At 40.0% G+C, this 18,256-nt stretch overlaps 1 protein-coding gene across 16 annotated transcripts in view; it reads left to right on the top strand.

The window, feature by feature from the left end:
* ERC1 (ELKS/RAB6-interacting/CAST family member 1) overlaps nucleotides 1–18,256 on the top strand; it is a 526,143-nt gene that overhangs the window by 501,556 nt on the left and 6,331 nt on the right. The gene's annotated exons all lie outside the window — the stretch shown is intronic.

The raw sequence follows: 18,256 nt of genomic DNA, 5'->3' as shown, positions 1-18,256 counted from the left end.
ATTTCAAGAAGGGATAACAGCAGATGGATGCATACCTATTCCAGGCATTGTGTACTGACGAAGCACTGTGGCTTTCTTTGAGGGGGGAAAAGTGAATAGTAGATAATTAAAAGTATCTACTGGAAGTTTCTTTAGCTTCCTTCAGGGCTATAGCTTTGCCAACACTTCCCTTCTCCTTCCCCCGTCAGTTGAACCCTTCGTGCTCAGCTCTTAAGCACTGTCTCGTATGCTGCAGCCCACAGGCAGCAGTCCTGCAGGCACTGGCATCGCTGGAAAGAGCCATGTGCAGGAGTAGCAAGGGCTGTTTATTTGGATTAGCCTCCGTGGGCTGTGTGCAGGGGGATGACCCGTGACTTCTCCATCTCTCTTGCCCATGTAGAGCTTGCTTCCTCACTTGACTTCTTCTGAAGGTTGAGCCCACATCCTTCCCCAGCTGCTTCCTCAGGAAAACAAGTAGAGAGAAAAGATCTGGTGGTCCTCCCCTCTTCAATAAGCTAGGCAGAATTTCCCAGAAGTCCGTGCTTTGGTGTGGACTTTCTCATGTTTGGCCATTCCTTCCATGTAGAAATAAAGCTGTGTGAGGCCACTTGAGCCCTGGAATGCCGTGGCTTTGCCCACACTTTCTGAGGGAACTATCTCACAAGCATGGTGAGCCTGGAGCTTTCATTGAGCCAGACTGGACTGGAAATGTCCCTGGAGTCTCTCGTTGTCACTCTTCTTCTCCTAAGTAAACGTTGACTACAAGGTTATCTGAGCTTTAGGGGCTGTGGGAATATTTTTCTTTCAACCCCAACCTTCCCCAAGAGCTGTCAAATCACATCACATGCATTCTTCCCTTCAGCAATCCAAAATTAGTAACGTGCGACTCCAGACCCCTACCCCACTACCATTTTTCTCCGTCAGCCACATCAGACACAACTTGCCGTGTCACCATATTATGCTTGCCCCTCTCCACTGCACATGGTCTTCCATAGGTGGTCATATGTGTGACCACTCACAACAGCCCACATACCCCCAGAGCCTTCATCGGTGATGGCACCCCTTCCATGACCCTTCAAGTTACTGGGCCAAGAGCTTGTACCACACTAACAGGTCATTTCACTATCTCAATGGAGAGTCAGGAGATACCACCCAAGGAATGTATCAGGTTGGCACTAAAAAAAAAGAAAGAAAATCAAGCAAGATCCATAGTTCCCTGTGGGAGCGTTTCCAGTCTCTTCCTGTCATACTGACCCTAAAATCAGATGCCATGTGCTGGAAACAGCAAACAGCAGTCCTGGACATAGAATGTGTGTTGAGTACGTGCTGCTGTAGCTGGGGGACACGTCCTCCTCTCTCTTCCTGCTTGGCTAGAAGATTGGCTGGACATGTATTGGGCTTGGTGCTGCTTTAGCACTGAAATCTCAGCTGCAACAAAGCCTTGTTCTTACCGCCCTGACAGTTTCAACGTTAGATTTCTTGTTAGTTGTTTGGGAGGGTTTTTTTCATCTTCTCCCTTTTGACACTTTTCATTTCAAGAGCCAAACCAAATACACCGGGCTGACGAGCTAGCATGGCTGTATCTCTGATTCCCAGAGCCCTGCTGCTGTTTTGAAGGATCCCTTTGGCTAAGAGGGAAATTTTTCTCGATTTTGATAATGACAGGCCCTTAATTTGAATGTCTCTATTCACATCAGTTAACAGATTTATAAGAGATAATGTGAGATATTATCAGGTCAACTCAGACAACCACATTAAAATTCTGCCCAGCTGGCAAATCTGTTCTTTGTTTATAACACTCCTTACTTTCTCCTGACTCTAGTACGACCTCAGCAAGTCTTTGGACTGGTAAAGCCTTGTAGAGACCATCTCATCTATCTCTTTGCCTCAGTACTGTGCTTCATCTAAGCACTCCACCCAGATGGGTAACTGGCTTGTTCTTTTTGTTTTCAGCTTCATTGAAGTATAAGTGAAATTGTAAGATAGAGTGTATAATGTAATGATTTGATATACATATATATTGTGAAAGGATTCTCCTATTGAGTTAATTAACACATCCGTCACCTCACATATTTACCCTTTTTTAAGTTCTATTCCCAGCAAATTTCAATTACACAATAAAGTCACAACTGGCTTGTTTTCTGAGTGGGATGATACATCACAGTTCCTTTGCTGTAGCAGGAACATTTTTACACAAGAGATGATTCCCCATTCTCTTGGCTCTTGAAATTTATCGTACAGGGGGCCAATCAGACCAATGTCAATCTTCTGTTAGGGTTGGGGGGGGCTGGGTTCTATTCCCACTTTTATCTTTCATAGCCATGTTTTCTGTTTTTTTGCCATACTCCTTCTCTATCCGTTTCCCTCCCCCACTTGTTCAGAGATGTTATAACACCTGTATCAAGACATAACCTATCAAGAAAGATGGTAGCCTGAGAGGTTCTTATAGGCACAGAATATCACATGGAAAAAACTCAACTTAGCCAGGGAAGAATGCTTTAGGCAGGAAAGCAGCCAGCATTTTAGAAGTGTCTAGACATATGTAGGTTAGAAATTAAGACATTAGTACATTAATGACATTTGCAAATACAAAATAGATTCATCAGAAAGCAAAAGTTTGTGCTGATTTATGTACAGGTAACTGTCTGAAACTGGATTGTTACATCCATATTACTGGCCTGCTTCCAGCTCCTGCTCTATGTCAGGAGATTAATTTGGAGTGACAGGTGATAGCAACCTGTGTTTTGGTCCTGTGCATTGCCTTTGACCCTAATTCATTTGTCCACTTCTAACTATTACTTGACCTCTCAGTTCTTGACTTACACAAAACCATGCCTGACTCTAAGCTTCAAAAGAATGAGAAGCAATCGTGAGTGATATGACAGCTCTAAGAGCTCTGGTAGTTAGCTAGTGAGACGAGATTTCTTATGAAACTTTCCTCTGAGGCAGGAGAGCCTTCCTCTTTTTCTCTCTGGAGAACTTGTGCATCTGGAGACAAATGTGTAGTGGAGTTTGATCCCTGACCATTCAGTTGTTGGGCTTAAAGGACAATACGTAAGTTTCCCTGAGGCAAATACTTCTGTCTTCTAAACTGTACTAGCCACTACCTCCTTAGGCCTTGGTTGTCTTCCTCGTGAGGTTAGAGAATTGGATTGATAGTTCTTTTAGCTCCCTTCCAAGTTTATGATTCTAAGTTTCAGAATTATCCTGCTTTTAGGTCGAGTAGTTCCACTGCTTGATATCTTGTAGGGGAGGAGATTAGTGTAGAAAACTAAATTATGTGCTTTGTATTAATACAGATTCACTAAAAATCTTAACTGTTTTATTTCTTTCAGGGCTAGGGAGTTGCCAGTATCACATTGCAAAATTTTCAGTGCCAAAGCTGGGAAGCAGAGACACTCTTGATTTGTTTTGGTTTTTGTTTTCTTTTTAGCTTTTGAAAACTAAAGGTAAAAATGCATGGTAATATAGCATTGAAAAATCTAGTTACCCGAAGGCACATAGCCAGCATTTATTCAATAAATATTTAGGGAACACCTACTGTGTCCCAAGCATAAAGTGCTCTTGATAATACTAGAAAGTAATTGTATGATTTTCATGCTTTGAGAGGCTGGAGGTCCTTGGGCTTCCCTCCTGGGAACCTTGAAGCTTCTCTCATGAGGGGAGGAAAGGAGGAAGTTCCTTTATGTCACCAAGTGAATCCTGAGGAGATTAGTGTGGAATATCATACTGTTTAGCAGTGGAATTTTGACTGTGGATCTTGTATACACAGGCCCCCTTGGTGGAATGAGCTAACATCTTGTTTTTATTATGCCATTTTGTTCAAGATTAGTCATGAAGAGCAGTGACATCTTATTTACTGTTGCCCTAAGCAACAGCAGCCTTTCCTTCTTTTGAAAACAAACTCAGACATTGTCTGGCAAAGGAGTTTATTACAAGATAGGGAGCGGGAGAAGGGGAAGGCTCAGTGGCAGCCTCATGGCCATTGCTGCTTCCAGTCGGGGTACACAGCCTCGGACCGTGGAGGCGGTTGCTTCAGGCTTTACACGACAGGCAGCTGGGGTGGGTGGAGACATTAGGAAGAAAAAGGAGATTCAAGCTGCAAGCTCAGACCTGAAATATCAAGGCAAACAGGACTTTAATAGTCTTCATCTGTGGGAAGTCATCATCGGACAGAGTCTTTAGCAGCAACTGTAGCTCTCCCGTGCACCAAATGCTGGGGGCTTCTACAAACACCTGCAGAAAGGTGAATGACTGGGCGAGAATATTCCCCTGCTCTCAGATCCCTCTGACCACCTCAGTGTTAGGGTTTATTCAACAGATATTATGGCAAAATACATTTCAGTTTATTCTGGTTCCGAACTCAGAAGTTATTTCATGTCTTATATTTCCTAAGCAGATATAGTTAAACAGCCTGCTGATTGGGGCTGGGGGCTGTAGCCCAGATCTGGCCAGTACAGAGGACCATTTCAGCTTGATTCATCACCTCTGAAAGGCTCGAGTCATCATGCCAGTTTACAGCTCAGACCTCATAATCTATGCATCGTGGGAGCCAGCTGTTAAAAACCTCAGGTGCAAATTCTTGTCTGCTTAAACCAAACTAAGCATCTCTGTATAATTTCCTGCCCACCACCAAACCGTCTACAGAAAGAAATTAATCTGAGTCATTACCAACCACAGCCTAATTCATTCAGTAACCTCTCTTGTAACCAGCTCTTCTGTGTACCCATCCGTAGTCCTCCTCTTTCACCTCATCCTTTGTGACTGTGAATAGAGAGTTCTTTCCCTTAAAATAAAGCTGTTTTCTCCCTTTTAAAACTTTCTTATTTCGTGGATTTCTATTAGCTCTCCTTGATGCCTTTACTTGGCTGTGGAGAGATGTGGTACCCATTCTAAAATCACGACCTGTGATGAGCAGTAATATTCTGGAGCAGCTTCTCTGAATCACCAGCCCTCAGCTGTACTGCTTCTATTCCTCCATCCAGCCCAGTTATGTTCCTTATCATTTTCCACACCATCAGCTGTGTTCTCTGACTGTTATCCTAATAACGAAAGCAGGAAGGGAGCTTGAGTGCCTTCCCTACAGCCAGCCTTTCACAACAATGCTTTTGTTGGGTGTCAGGTTGTGGAGCATCATCTCTGAAATGCTTCCAGTTCCTTCTGATCTTCCTCTGTCCATTTCTCCCCTGAGCAGTGGTGGAGGTTGAAGCATTCTCTGCTTCTCTTTTGCTGCACACACTTCCAATGTGTGTTGCTTTGAGCATTCAGATTGAGTTGCTGTAACATTTGTGGTTCTTGGCTTGAATCCCTCTAGAAATCATATTACTACTCTGAGTTCATGGAGGGCTGAAATAGCTACTAAGAACAGAATACATTATAATAACATTCAGCAGACAAAGACAGAAAGTTTCTGCCTGAGGCCACCTTAGTACCCTATACTTGTCCCATATTCCATCTTTGGAGAACTTGAAACAAAGTGGGTGCTACAGTGTATAGTTCGTGTGCCTTGCTATAAGGTCTGCATCATCAGACAGTCTTGATTTGGAGATGCTTCAAATTTTATCTTAAAAAGCTCTTTGGAAAATGATCAATGTTGTCCTCCAGGATTAGCATCTGGTTCCTTGAGTTTATTCACCATTCGTTTTTTGATTGTCTGCTGTGCAGAGGGTGTTTTGCTAGGCAGCATTGGCATGTAAAAAAAGAATTCATCTAAGAGTTTGCAGAAGAGTTGGGGAATTAAACACATAGCCAACTTTTGAAACACAAAACAATTTTGAACACTTTCGCAGTATTCACCTCTGAATAGAGAAAGCTTCACAGAGAAAAGGGGCAACTGAGCTCAACTGTGAAAGACGAGATTGTAGGATAGGGAAGAAAGATGTGTAGGAGGTGGGAGAGCCCACATTCTAGGATAAGAGAACCACGTCAAGGTAAAAGCAAAGACAAGGGAATGGTAAGGATACACCAGGAGGTGAAACTGGAAAAGTAGCATGGGGCCAGACTGTGGCTGCCACACCAAAGGGATTGAGATCTCTTTTGTAGGTGGGAAATCATTTAAGATATTGGAAGAGGAGGAGGGAACCTAATTCAACCTGTTTTAGAAAAATTTCTCTTGCAAACCAGGTTGAAGTGGTTTTGAAGCTATTGCAATAAGTAAAAGATGCTAGGGTATGAGAGCTTGTATTAGAATTGTGACCAGGAGATTAGCAATGAAGAAACTAAACCAAGAGAAACACAGCCTAGAAAGGGCATTAAGAGGAATTTCACAGAAGAAGAAATGGCCAATAAATATATTTTGAAATGTTTTGCCTCAATTTTTGGCTTCACTACAAACGGAGAGAACTACAAAGAACTGCGAACAGAAACAGCCCATCATTGACAAGGTTGGAGAGGGGGTGTCAGCCAGTGTACTGACGGGGTGAGGAAATGGGCACCTTTATTTGTTGCCTACGGGCTGGAAATTAGTACCACTGTTTGGGACAGTGTGGTAACAGGTCAAAAGCTTTAAAGAAGTGTATGCCGTTTGACCCAGGAATTTTAAGAGAAGAGTTGTACATACACAAAGATTTATGTATAGGAAAATTTCACACATTAATATTTATAGTAGTGAAAAATTGAAAACAAACTAAATTTCTTTTTTTTTTTTTAAGATTTTACTTTTCCTTTTTCTCCCCAAAGCCCCCAAGTATATAGTTGTGTATTTTTAGTTGTGGGTCCTTCCAGTCGCGGCACACAGGACACCGCTTCAGCATGGCCTGACAAGCGGTGCCATGTCCGCGCCCGGGATCCAAACCTGTGAAACCCTGGGCCGCCGAAGCGGAGTCCACGAACTTAAGCACTTTGGCCCCCTAAACTAAATTTCTAATAATGGAATTAGTAATGCATCTGCAAAACGGATTACAGTATATCCCATTTTAAAATTGTTTTTGAAGAACATTGAATCACATGAAAAACTATGTGGGAATTATTAAGTGAGAAGAGCAGTTTATTGAATGGTATGAGCAGTGTGTTTTCATGCATAAATGGAGCACTTACACACAGATGTTTGTCAGGCACTTGAAAAATGTCTGTCTGAAACTCGAGAGAGAAAGGAGCTAGAGTTATAATTATAGTGATATACCTTGATAATAGTGATTTTTGGTCGCATAAGGGTTATTATACTATTCTTTTTTATTTTGTATTTGCATGAAATTTCTTGTGCTAAATAAAAAGTTTTTAAAGCCCACAAAAGCCCACCTCAAAAGAAATAATTGAATTGGCAAAGAAAGTGCATTAAATATGTTAGTGCATTAACGCACTTAGAACAATGCCTGGCCCATAGTAAATATCCAGTAAGTTAGTTGCTGTTATTATCACCACTTTATAAAGCTGGAGATAGACGGGGCACCCAAGCAGAAGTGCCAAAGGAAGAAGAGAGGAAAGTCTCCTTAGACCCCAGAAACCTCTGCGTGTGTGGGAGGAAGCAGAAAGCACAGCAGCAGAACAGAGAAGACGTCTGAACAGATGGAGGGGAGCCAGGAGGTCCAGAGGGGAGAGATTTAGAAGACAGGCTGTGGGGGCAAATATCACAGAAGGGCTGAAGCAGGGTGAAAACTGGGCACAGGCCACTGGACTGTGCTGTGAGGTGATCCTTGAGGTTTGTTTTTGGTTTTGGTTTTTAAGTTTTGAAGTATAACATGCATACAAAAAAGTACACAAATCATAAGTATACAACTCATTGAATTTTACACACTCATACGATGAACACCTAGAACAAGAAGCAAAACAGGACCAGCACCTCAGGAGCCTCTCGTGCCTCTTTCCAGTCACTGCTCCACCCTCCAAAGGCAACCTGACTTCTAACACGGCGGGTTAGTTTTGCCTAATTTTTAGCTTTACATACCTGGAGTCATTCAGTATGAACGCTTGTGTCTAGCTTCTTTCATTCGGTGTGATGTTTATGAAAGGCATCTGTTATGATATGCATAGGTATGTTTCGTTAATTTTCATTGCTGTATGGTAGTCCGTTTTATTAATATACACAATTTATAATTTAGTTGTAGATGGACCTTTGGGTTATTCCCAGGTTTGGGCCATTTTTCTGGATTCTCTTTTCTGTTCCATTGATCAATAGGTCTGTCCTCATGCCAGTAACAAACCAGGTTAATAACTATAGCTTTACTGTAATATTTTCCTCATGATAGTTCTTCATGTTCTTCTTATAACATTGTTCGTTGAGATTGCTTTGGCTATTCTTGGCTCTTTGCATTTCCGCTTACACTTTGAATCACCTTGTCAGTTTATATATACACACACGCGCGTGCCTGCCCAAGTGTTGATTTGGATTGCGTTGAATCTATAGATTAGTTTGGGCAGAATTAACACTTATACAATATTGAGTCTCCCCATCCATGATCATGTTGTAGCCCTCATTTAAGATGTTCTTTATTCCCTAAGTAATGTTTTCTAGTTTTCAATATAGAGGGCTTGGTTTAGTAACCTTTTGAGAGAGCAATTTCAGTGAAATGGCAAAAAGTAAATTCTTCCATGTTAAGGAGGAAAATGAGAAACAGACGTAGCAAATGTAGACTATTCTTTTGGGATGTTTCATGATGAAAGAAAGAGAAGACTTCACACTAACGTGTAAGAGATGCAGATTCAAAAGTCTTTTTCAGGATGACAGTGCTGTCTGAATCCGTGGGGAGAGAGTGAGGGAGGGGAGAGAGTGAAACACAGGAGCTCCTTGACAGAGTTAAATAACGGGCACGTGGAAGGGTGGTTCAAGTTAGCCTGGAGAAGGAGGAGGAATACGGAGTGCTGTGGGGTCATTTGGAGATGGGATGTTTTGTGGCTGCCTTACCTTAGGAACAATTTCCTCAGACTCTGGGTGCTTACACGGTGAACAGTGCTGAGCCATTGTGAGTGCTGTGCCCTTTGCCACTAATAGCACCAGACCCCACAAACATGCAGGCTGTTTGGAGCATCAAGACTTGTTGCCCTCATGGTAATCCTAATCCACATTTTCAAATCCTTATTTCTTTTAGCAGAGCTTCTTTTTTTTATTGAGGTAATATTGATTTATAACATTATATAAATTTCAGGTGTACATCATTATATTTCGACTTCTATATAGATTACATAGTGTTCACCACCAAAAGTCTAGTTTCCAAATGATCCCCTTACCCCCTTTCACCCTCCCCCCATCCCCTTCCCCTCTGGTAACCACCAGTCTGTTCTCTGTATCCATGTGTGTGTTTCTTTGTTATTATTTTGTTTTGCTTTTTTGATCTTCCACATGTGAGTGAAATCATATAGTATTTATCTTTGTCCATCTGACTTATTTTGCTTAGCGTAATACCCTCAGGGTTCATTCACGTTGTTGCAGATAGCAAGGTTTCATCTTTTTTACGTCTGAATAGTATTCCATTGTATATATATATCTACACAACGTCTTCTTTATCCATTCATCTGTCGATAGGCACTTAGGTTGTTTCCAAGTCTCGACTGTTGTAAATAAGGCAGAGCACATTATTTTATGTCTTCTCTACTGGAAGTGCATACCTGAACATCTATTATTCTAATATTTCCTTCCTCCAGAGTATCTTAGTTAAATTAAGGTTTAGTAGAAAAGGGCTTTTCCACTAAGTTTTCAGTTGCCCAAGAGGCTTGAGGAAGCTTTCCAGTAGATATTTTATATAGAGAGGAAACTAAGGTGCTGAGATATGCGATTTAAGCTTAAGTTACAGAAGGAGCTTGCAGGATTCCTGGAAACAAGTTTGTTTTGCAGTTTACTGGAAATTGTTTTACTTTGGAAGTGTTTTTAAGTTCATTGTTGTTATTTGTCTCTAAGTGCAAAGCTTTTAATACAGACACAGAAAATTGCATCTTTATATCCAGATCATGTAAACTTACGTGCTACGTATAATTCTGGTGTTTTTAAAAAAGTAAACCGGAAGACAGTATTTTTCAGGGTAGTACTTGTGGTGGTGGAATTAGCCTGCCAGTCTTAGAAAGCAGAGAGTAGGAAATGGGAGGTCTTGTTGGATTACTCAGTCTTACATCCACTAAGTTTGGATTTGTAGCTTTAACCACGAAGGGAAAGAGGGAGAAAGAAGGATTTAATTCATTGCAGCTAGGATGTAATAAGTGTTTTTGTTAAATCCCAAATATTTCATGCTTGTACTTTTCGGGGAAATTACTTTGTGGTGGTGTCTAAATGGGCCTTTCTTTGGGGAGGAGGTGAGGGGTGAATAGGCAAGCATGATGGGTGGGTGTGGGCAGTGGGCAAGGGGGAGAGGGAAAAAGAATGTCTTGAGTGAGATCTGGTAAATTATGTTTCAGAAGCTAGAATACACCTTTCCCAGTTTATCCACAGGACCTGCTGCGTGGCAAAACCATACAAAAACTTCCTTTTTTTACATGTGATGCACACGCTAAAGAAATATTTTAAAATAACAAAGTACTCGTCCATTTCAAGATTTGTTTTCACACCTGTGCTGTATGACATATCTGTCTAAGTTTTACTTTGTCACTTCACATTGCCTTTTTTTCGTCAGTGGTCTAAAAGTTCTAACAACACGTTCCTGTACTCCTTTGACTTCAGAATGACTAAAGCTTTGCATTTCAAAGTCAAAATAAAAATCCTCGTTTTAAAAGCAATTCCAATTTCACAAGGTTGACCTTTGAGATTTTTTGCAAGACAGGGAATTTTAGCATATAATAGATCAAGTGCCAATGAAGCCTGTCCCTGCTCAGCCATGCCCCCGTTAATGCTGCTTTCAGGTAACGTGCAAACCCTGCGTGGTCCCTGGAGAACAGAGAAAGGCCTACCAGGTGGAAAGCAATGCCTGCTAATGACGGAACACTTCCTTCTCTCAACTTCTTAATTCTTCTGATCCCCTCTATTTTTGAACACCTTTTCCCAGGCAAACCATTCATTAGACCTTGGAAGAAGCATTCTAGTCTGCCTCTGGGTTTTTCCCGCTCATCTTTTTCCATCGCTTCTGGTTGTGCCTCCTCCCCCGCGCTAAGTCACTCCCCTCGCTCCGTGTGCACACCCTCCTGACGTCTGTAGGTAACAATCACATTCCCTCCTCTTCATCTTCAGTTAGTTCAGGTCTACTGTTTACTTCTTCCAATCCTGTCTCATAAAGTGACCCTTTCAGCTTATTAGTCGTGCCTGCCATTTTCCTTGGAACTCACACCAGTTTGTCTCCATTTCCTGGTACTGAGGTACATGAAGTGGAGCACGATGCCCTAGGTGTGGCCTTACTGAAACCGTATACTGGAAAGGGGGTCCCCTGAGCGATAGTGCCCAAGCCTGGCCAGCCCAGGAGCCTTTGGTCACTCTCAAGGGCTGGTATGGCTTCTCGCAAGACCCAGTAATTCCTGTCTTGCTCGACTTCAGTGAACAGCTGAGTGCGTTTCCTCCTCCAGGCCTTTTTAGCTCATGCTAGTTTTACGTTTGGAATGACCCTTTTTCTGTCCTCTCATATCAACTGCCACATTCTTCAGGAGGCTGTCCCCTCCTTCTCCTCCTTCTTTCTGCCCAGACTGAAGGCAGTAGCACATCATACTTCTCTGTGGGTGTTTGCTACACAGTGCTTTGCGTGGAGTATCAGTATTTTTTTTACAGTTTTATTGAGATACAATTTACGCACCGTACAATTCGCCTGTCTAAAGTGTACAATTCAGTAGGTTTAGTTTGTTCTCAGAATCATGCAACTCTCACCACAATCAGTTTTCAAACATTTTTTTTTCATCATTCCAAAAAGAATTCCATACTTATTAGCAGTCACTCCTGATTACCCCATCCCTCCCCAGCCCTAGGCAACCACTATCTACTTTCTGACTCTGGATTTGCCTAGTCTGGACATTTCATAAAAATAGAATCATACAATATGTGGTCTCTTGTGACTGGCTTCTCTCACTTAGCATAATGTTTTCATGGTTCATGTTGTAGCATGTATCAGAAATCATTCTTTTTCATTGGCAAATCAACCAATACTTTTTAAATTCATTTTCTTTTTTCCCCTGAGGAAGACTTGCCCTGAGCTAACATCTGTTGCCAATCTTCCTCTCCAAAAAAATAAAATAAAAAGCACTTACCTGGGGGCTGGCCGTGTGACATAGTGGTTAAATTTGCATGCTCCACTTCGGCGGCCCAAAGTTCGTGAGTTCAGATGCTGGGTGCGGACCTACACACTGCTCATTGAACCATGCTGTGGCAGCATCCCATATACAAAATAGAAGATTAGCATAGATATTAGCTCAAGGACCATCTTCCTCAAGTGAAAAGAGGAAGATTGGCAACAGGTATTAGTTCAGGGCCAATCCTCCTCACCAAAAAAAAAGCACTTACCTGTCCACCAGCCCAAGTTTATAAAAAAATGCTCCTAAATTGCTTCTAGTACTTTCACAGTATAATTTTTTTGATAATATTTAATTGGGTATAATTGACATATAATATTCTTAGTTTCAGGTGTACAACATAATGATTCGATATTTCTGTATATTCTGAAATGATCACCACACTAAGTCTAGTTTCTGTCTATCACCACACATAGTTACATGTTTTTTTGTCTGTAATGAGAACTTTTAAGATGTACTCTCTTAGCAACTTTCAAATATACTTTTTTTTTTCGCTGAGGAATATTAGCCCTGAGCTAACATCTGTGCCAGTCTTCCTCCACTTAATATGTGGGTCAGCGCCACAGCATGGCTAACGAGTGGTGTAGGTCTGCACCTGGGATCCGAACCTACAAACCCAGGCTGCCAAAGCAGAGCGTGCCAAATTTTAACCGTATGCCACAGGGCCGGCCCCCACAATACATTACTACTAACTATACCTGCTGTACGTTACATCCCCATGATGTAACATGATTATAACTGGAAGTTTGTACCTTTTGACCCACTTCACCTATTTTGCCCACCCTTCACCCCCATACCTCTGGCAGCTAACAGTCTGTTTTCTGTATCTATGATTTCAGTTTGGTTTTTTTTTAGATTCCACACATAAGTGAGATCATATGGTGTTTGTCTTTCTCTATCTTATTTCACCTAGCACAATGCCCTCAAGTTACATCCATTTTGTTGCAGATGGCAGAATTTCTTTCTATTTCATGGCAGATAATATTCTGCCGTAAAATAATAATCCATTGTATATCTAGACCACATTTTTTTTATCCATTTATTCATCAGTGGACACTTAGTTTTTTCCATGTGCTGCAGTGAACATGAGTATGCATATATCTTTTTGAGGTAGTGTTTTCATTTTCTTCCGATAAATACTCAGAAGTAGAATTGATGGATCATAAGGTAGTTGTATTTTTCATTTTTTTGAGGAAACTCCGTACTATTTTCCATAGTGGCTGCACCAGTTTGCATTCCACCAGCAGTGTATGAGGGTTCTCTTTTCTCCACATGTTCTCCAACACTTGTTATTTCTTTGTGTTTCTGGTAGTAGCCATTCTGACAGGTGTGAGGTGAGATCTCATTGTGGTTTGGATTTGCACTTCTCTAATGATTAGTGATGTTGAGCACCTGTCCATGTACCTCTTAGCCATCTGTATGTCTTCCTTGGAAAAATGTCCATTCAGATCCTCTGCCCATTTTTTTACTTGGATTGTTTGTTTTTGTGCTATTGAGTTGTATATGTTCTTTATATATTTTGGATATTAGCCCCTTATCAGATATATGATTTGCAAATATTTTTTCCCATTCAGTAGGTTGCCTTTTCATTTTGGTTTTTTTTGTTTTGTTTTTTTTAGATTCCGCATGTAAGTGAGATCACATGGTATTTGTTTCCTTTGCCGTGCAGAAGCTTTTTAGTTTGATGTAGTCCCACTTGTTTATTTTCACTTTTTTGATGCCTTTGCTTTAGAGTCAAATCCAAAAACTCATCACCAAGACTCATGTCAAGGAGCTTAGCATCTCTGTTTTCTCCTAGGAATTTTATGGCTTCAAGTCTTACATTCAAGTTTGTAATCCATTTTGAGTTAATTTTTGTGTTTGATGTAAGATTGTGGTTTCATTCTTTTGCATGTGGCTGTCCAGTTTTTCCAACACCATTTATTGAAGAGACTGTCCTTTCCCTGTTCCATGTTCTTAACTTCTTTGTCATAAATTAATTGACCATATATGTGTAGGTTTATTTCTGAGCTCTCTATTTTGTTCCATTGATCTGCGTGTCTGTCTCTATGCCAATACCATACTGTTTTGATTACCATAGCTTTGTAGTATAGTTTGAAATCATAGAGTATGATACCTCCACCTTTTTTCTTCTTTCTCAGGATCGCTTTGGCTGTTCAGGGTCTTTTATGGTTCTATATAAATTTTAGGGTTGTTTTTTCTATTTCTGTGAAAAATGCCATTGGAACTTTAATAGGGATTGCACTGAAATCTGTCTATTGCTTTGGGTAGTATGGACATTTTAACAGTGTTAATTCTTCCAGTCCGTGGGCACAGAATGCCTTTCCATTGATGTGTGTCTTCTCTCATCAATGTCTGATAGCTGTCAGTGTGCAGGTCTTTCCATTGATCTGTGTGTCTTTTCTCATCAATGTCTGATAGCTGTCAGTGTGCAGGTCTTTCACCTCCTTGGTTAAATTTATTCCTAAGTATTTTATTTTTTTTTGATGCAGTCATAAATGGAATTATTCTCTTAATATTTCTTTCCAAGTTATCTATATTAGTGTATAGAAATGCAACAGGTTTGTGTATTGATTTTGTATCCTGCAAGTTTACTGAATTTGTTAATTAGTTCTAAGTTCTTTGGTGGTGTCTTTAAGGTTTTCTATATATAATATGTCATCTTCAGGTAGTGTCAGTTTTACTTCTTTCATTTCAATTTGGATGCCTTTTATTTCTTTTTCTTGCCTAGTTGCTCTGGCTAGGACTTCCAAAACAGTGTTGAATAAAAGTGGCAAGTGTGGACATCTTTGTCTTGTTCCTGATCTTAGAGGAAGAGCTTTCAGCTTTTCACCAGTGAGTCTGATGTTAGCTATGAGCTTGTCATATATGGCCTTTATTATATCGAGGTACGTTCTCTCTATACCCACTTTGTTAAGAGTTTTTATCACAAATGGATGTTGAATTTTGTCAGATGCTTTTTCTGCATCTGTTGAGGTGATCATGTGATTTTTATCCTTCATTTTGTTAAAGTGGTGTGTCACATTGAATGATTTGCAGATATTGAACCATCTCTTCATCCCTGGAGTAAGTCCCACTTGATCATAGTGTATGATCCTTTTTTTTTTTTTTTAAGGAAGATTAGCCCTGAGCTAAGCACTGCCAATCCTCTTTTTGCTGAGGAAGACTGGCCCTGAGCTAACATCCATGCCTATCTTCGTCTACTTTGTGTGTGATCCTTTTAATGTACTATTGAATGCAGTTTGCTAATATTTTGTTGAGGATTTTTGCACGTACGTTCATCAGGGATATTGGCCTGCAATTTTCTTTTCTTGTGGTGTCCTTGTCTAGTATCAGGGTAATACTGGCCTAGTAAAATGAGTTTGGAAGTATTCCCCTCTCTTCTATTTTGAAAAAGTTTGAGAAAGATTGATATTAATTCTTCTTTAAATGTTTGATAGAATTCACCAGTGAAGCTGTCTGGTCCTGGACTTTTGTTTGTAGGAAGGCTTTTGATTACTGATTTGGTCTCCTTATTAGTAATCAGTTTGTTCAGATTTTATGTGTCTTCATGATATAGTCTTGGTAGCTTGTATGTTTCTAGGAAGTTATGCATTTCTTCTCAGTTGTCTGATTTGTTGGCATATAATTATTCATAATAGTCTCTTACGAGCCTTTGTATTTCTGTGGTATCAGTTTTAATGTCTCCTCTTTCACATCTGATTTTATTTATTTGAGCCCTCTCTCTTTTGTTCTTGTTAAGTGTAGCTAAAAGTTTGTTTTATTTATCTTTAAAAAAAAAACAGCTTTTAGTTTCATTGATCTTTTCTGTTGTCTTTTTAGTCTCTATTTCATTTATTTCTGCTCTGATGTTTGTTATTTCTTTCCTTCTACTAACTTTGGGCTTAGTTTGTTCTTCTTTTCCTAGTTCCTTGAGGTGTAAATTTAGGTTATTGAGAGATTTTTGGTTTCTTAATGTGCGCATTTACTGCTGTGAAATTTCCTCTTAGAGCTGCTTTTACTGCATCCTATAAGTTTTGGTATGTTGTATTTTCCATTTTCATTTGTCTCAACATATTTTTTTATTTCTCTTTTGATTTCTTCTTTGACCCATTGGTTTTTCACTCTCATGTTGTCTAATCTCCACATGTTGCTGATTTTCCATTTTTCTCTTTGTAATTGGTTTCTAGTATCAGACCATTATGGTCAGAAAAGAGGCTTGATATGATTTCAGTCTTACTAAATTTATTAAGACGTGTTTTCTGGCCTAACATACAATTCTATCCTGGAGAATGTTCTGTGTGCACTTGAGAAGAATGTGTATTCACAGTATAACTTTTCAATTTAGATCTTTAACCAGTTTGAAATTTATGTTTATATATGGTATGAGCAGGAATCTGACCACACCTGGGCCCAGTTGACCCAATACAATTTGTTGATTTCAAATGTCTCCTGATCGTATTCCAAATTCTACTGATCTAATTTTATCAATACAATACTCTTCTAATTACTGTACTTCCGTTGTGTGTTTTATAATCTGGTTGAGCAAGTCCCTGAGCATTTTTCTTCCTTTAAAATATTTTCTTGGCTTTTCTTACATATTTACACTTCAGAATAAATTTTAGACTCAATTATCAAGGTCCAAAAAGAGCCTTTGGGTTTTGGTTTGGAAATGTATTAATATTATACTTTTAGGTGAAAACAAAATCAGTTTACAAATAACCATTTTGTTTCTAAAGATTTTTTTTTCCTTTTCTCCCCAAAGCCCCCCAGTATGTAGTTGTATATTTTAGTTGTGGGTCCTTCTAGATGTGGCATGTGGGGCACAGCCTGACGAGCAGTGCCATGTCCGCACCCAGGATCCGAACCAGCGAAACCCTGGGCTGCTGAAGCAGAGTGCACGAACTTAACCACTCGGCCACAGGGCTGGCCCCCCTATTTTGTTTCTAAAATTATATATATATATAATAAAACAAAGTCTCAAAGAATATTTGACAGAATATATATAGTGGTGGTTATCTCCTGATGCTAATATTATAGGTAGATTTTTTTTTCTTGGTGCTTTTCTTTTCCAAATTTTCTGCAATGGATGTGTAATACTTTTTAAATCAGAAAAAAAAGAAACTGAAAAATGTTATTATAAACTAAATTGTGTCCATTAATAGCTTCATGATTATCTACTTAACATAACAGAAGACAAATTAGGATAAAAAATATTTCATGGGAAACAAATATGTGACTTGTAGAGAGTCTCGTGCAGATACCTGTTGTCCAGAATAGAATATTCCTGGGAAGAATTGAGACGGGAAACTGACATGAGCAGTTCAGCATCACAGCCACCTCACTTACTTGCGTGGCTGACTTCAGTTCCATTGAAGAGACTTGAAAGTTGTAGCCTTTTCGCCTAGCAGTATCTCTGGATTATATTCTTTACAAGGCACTTGGCTTCTTGGTTTCCCCATTTCAGAGATTCATATTCATGTGACACAGCCAGACCGTGAGATGCACCAAGACTTAATGTGGTCTAAATCTGGCCCTTGTATGTCCTGGTCTTTTAGTCAACATTTAGCAGAAAGAAGATTACTAAATCTGTTCCCAACTCTTTGATATATTTGAAGAAGCAGCATGCTAATTTCTGGCTTAGAGCATCTAGATTTTATCAACAGTGTAGTTAAAACTTGATTCTCTTAGATTTTTTAATCTACACGCTCTTTCTGGGTAATCTTATCTATTTTATAAAAACAACAGGAAGGATAGTTATAACAACATCCAACATTTATCAAACATTCTCTGTGAGTCAGGCGTTGTGCTGCACTTTACATGAATATCTCATTACGTCTTCAAAACAACCATATAAATGTTATTACTCCATTTTGCAGATGAAGAAACTGAGGCTTGGAGACGTCCAGGTCATACAAACTGGTAATTGGCAGCGCTGACGTTGAAACCCAAGCAGTCCAACTCCAGAGCCTCTATTATTGACTACACTTTAAACTCAGTTTTTAATTTCCTTCCTTCCCTAAAGCCTGCTCTGCCCCCTGTGTTTTCAATCTTATTTGTCTAATTTCCTCAGCTAGAACTCTCAAAATTATTCTCCATTCCCTCTCACTTAACTCCACCTCCTCTCGGTCCTGCCTTTGGAAAGTCTCACATCCGTCTGTTCCTCTCC

This window comes from Equus asinus, chromosome 22 (genome assembly GCF_041296235.1).
Source record: "Equus asinus isolate D_3611 breed Donkey chromosome 22, EquAss-T2T_v2, whole genome shotgun sequence".
NCBI classification, from domain to species: domain Eukaryota; kingdom Metazoa; phylum Chordata; class Mammalia; order Perissodactyla; family Equidae; genus Equus; species Equus asinus.
This window is presented reverse-complemented; position numbering and strand designations above follow the sequence as displayed.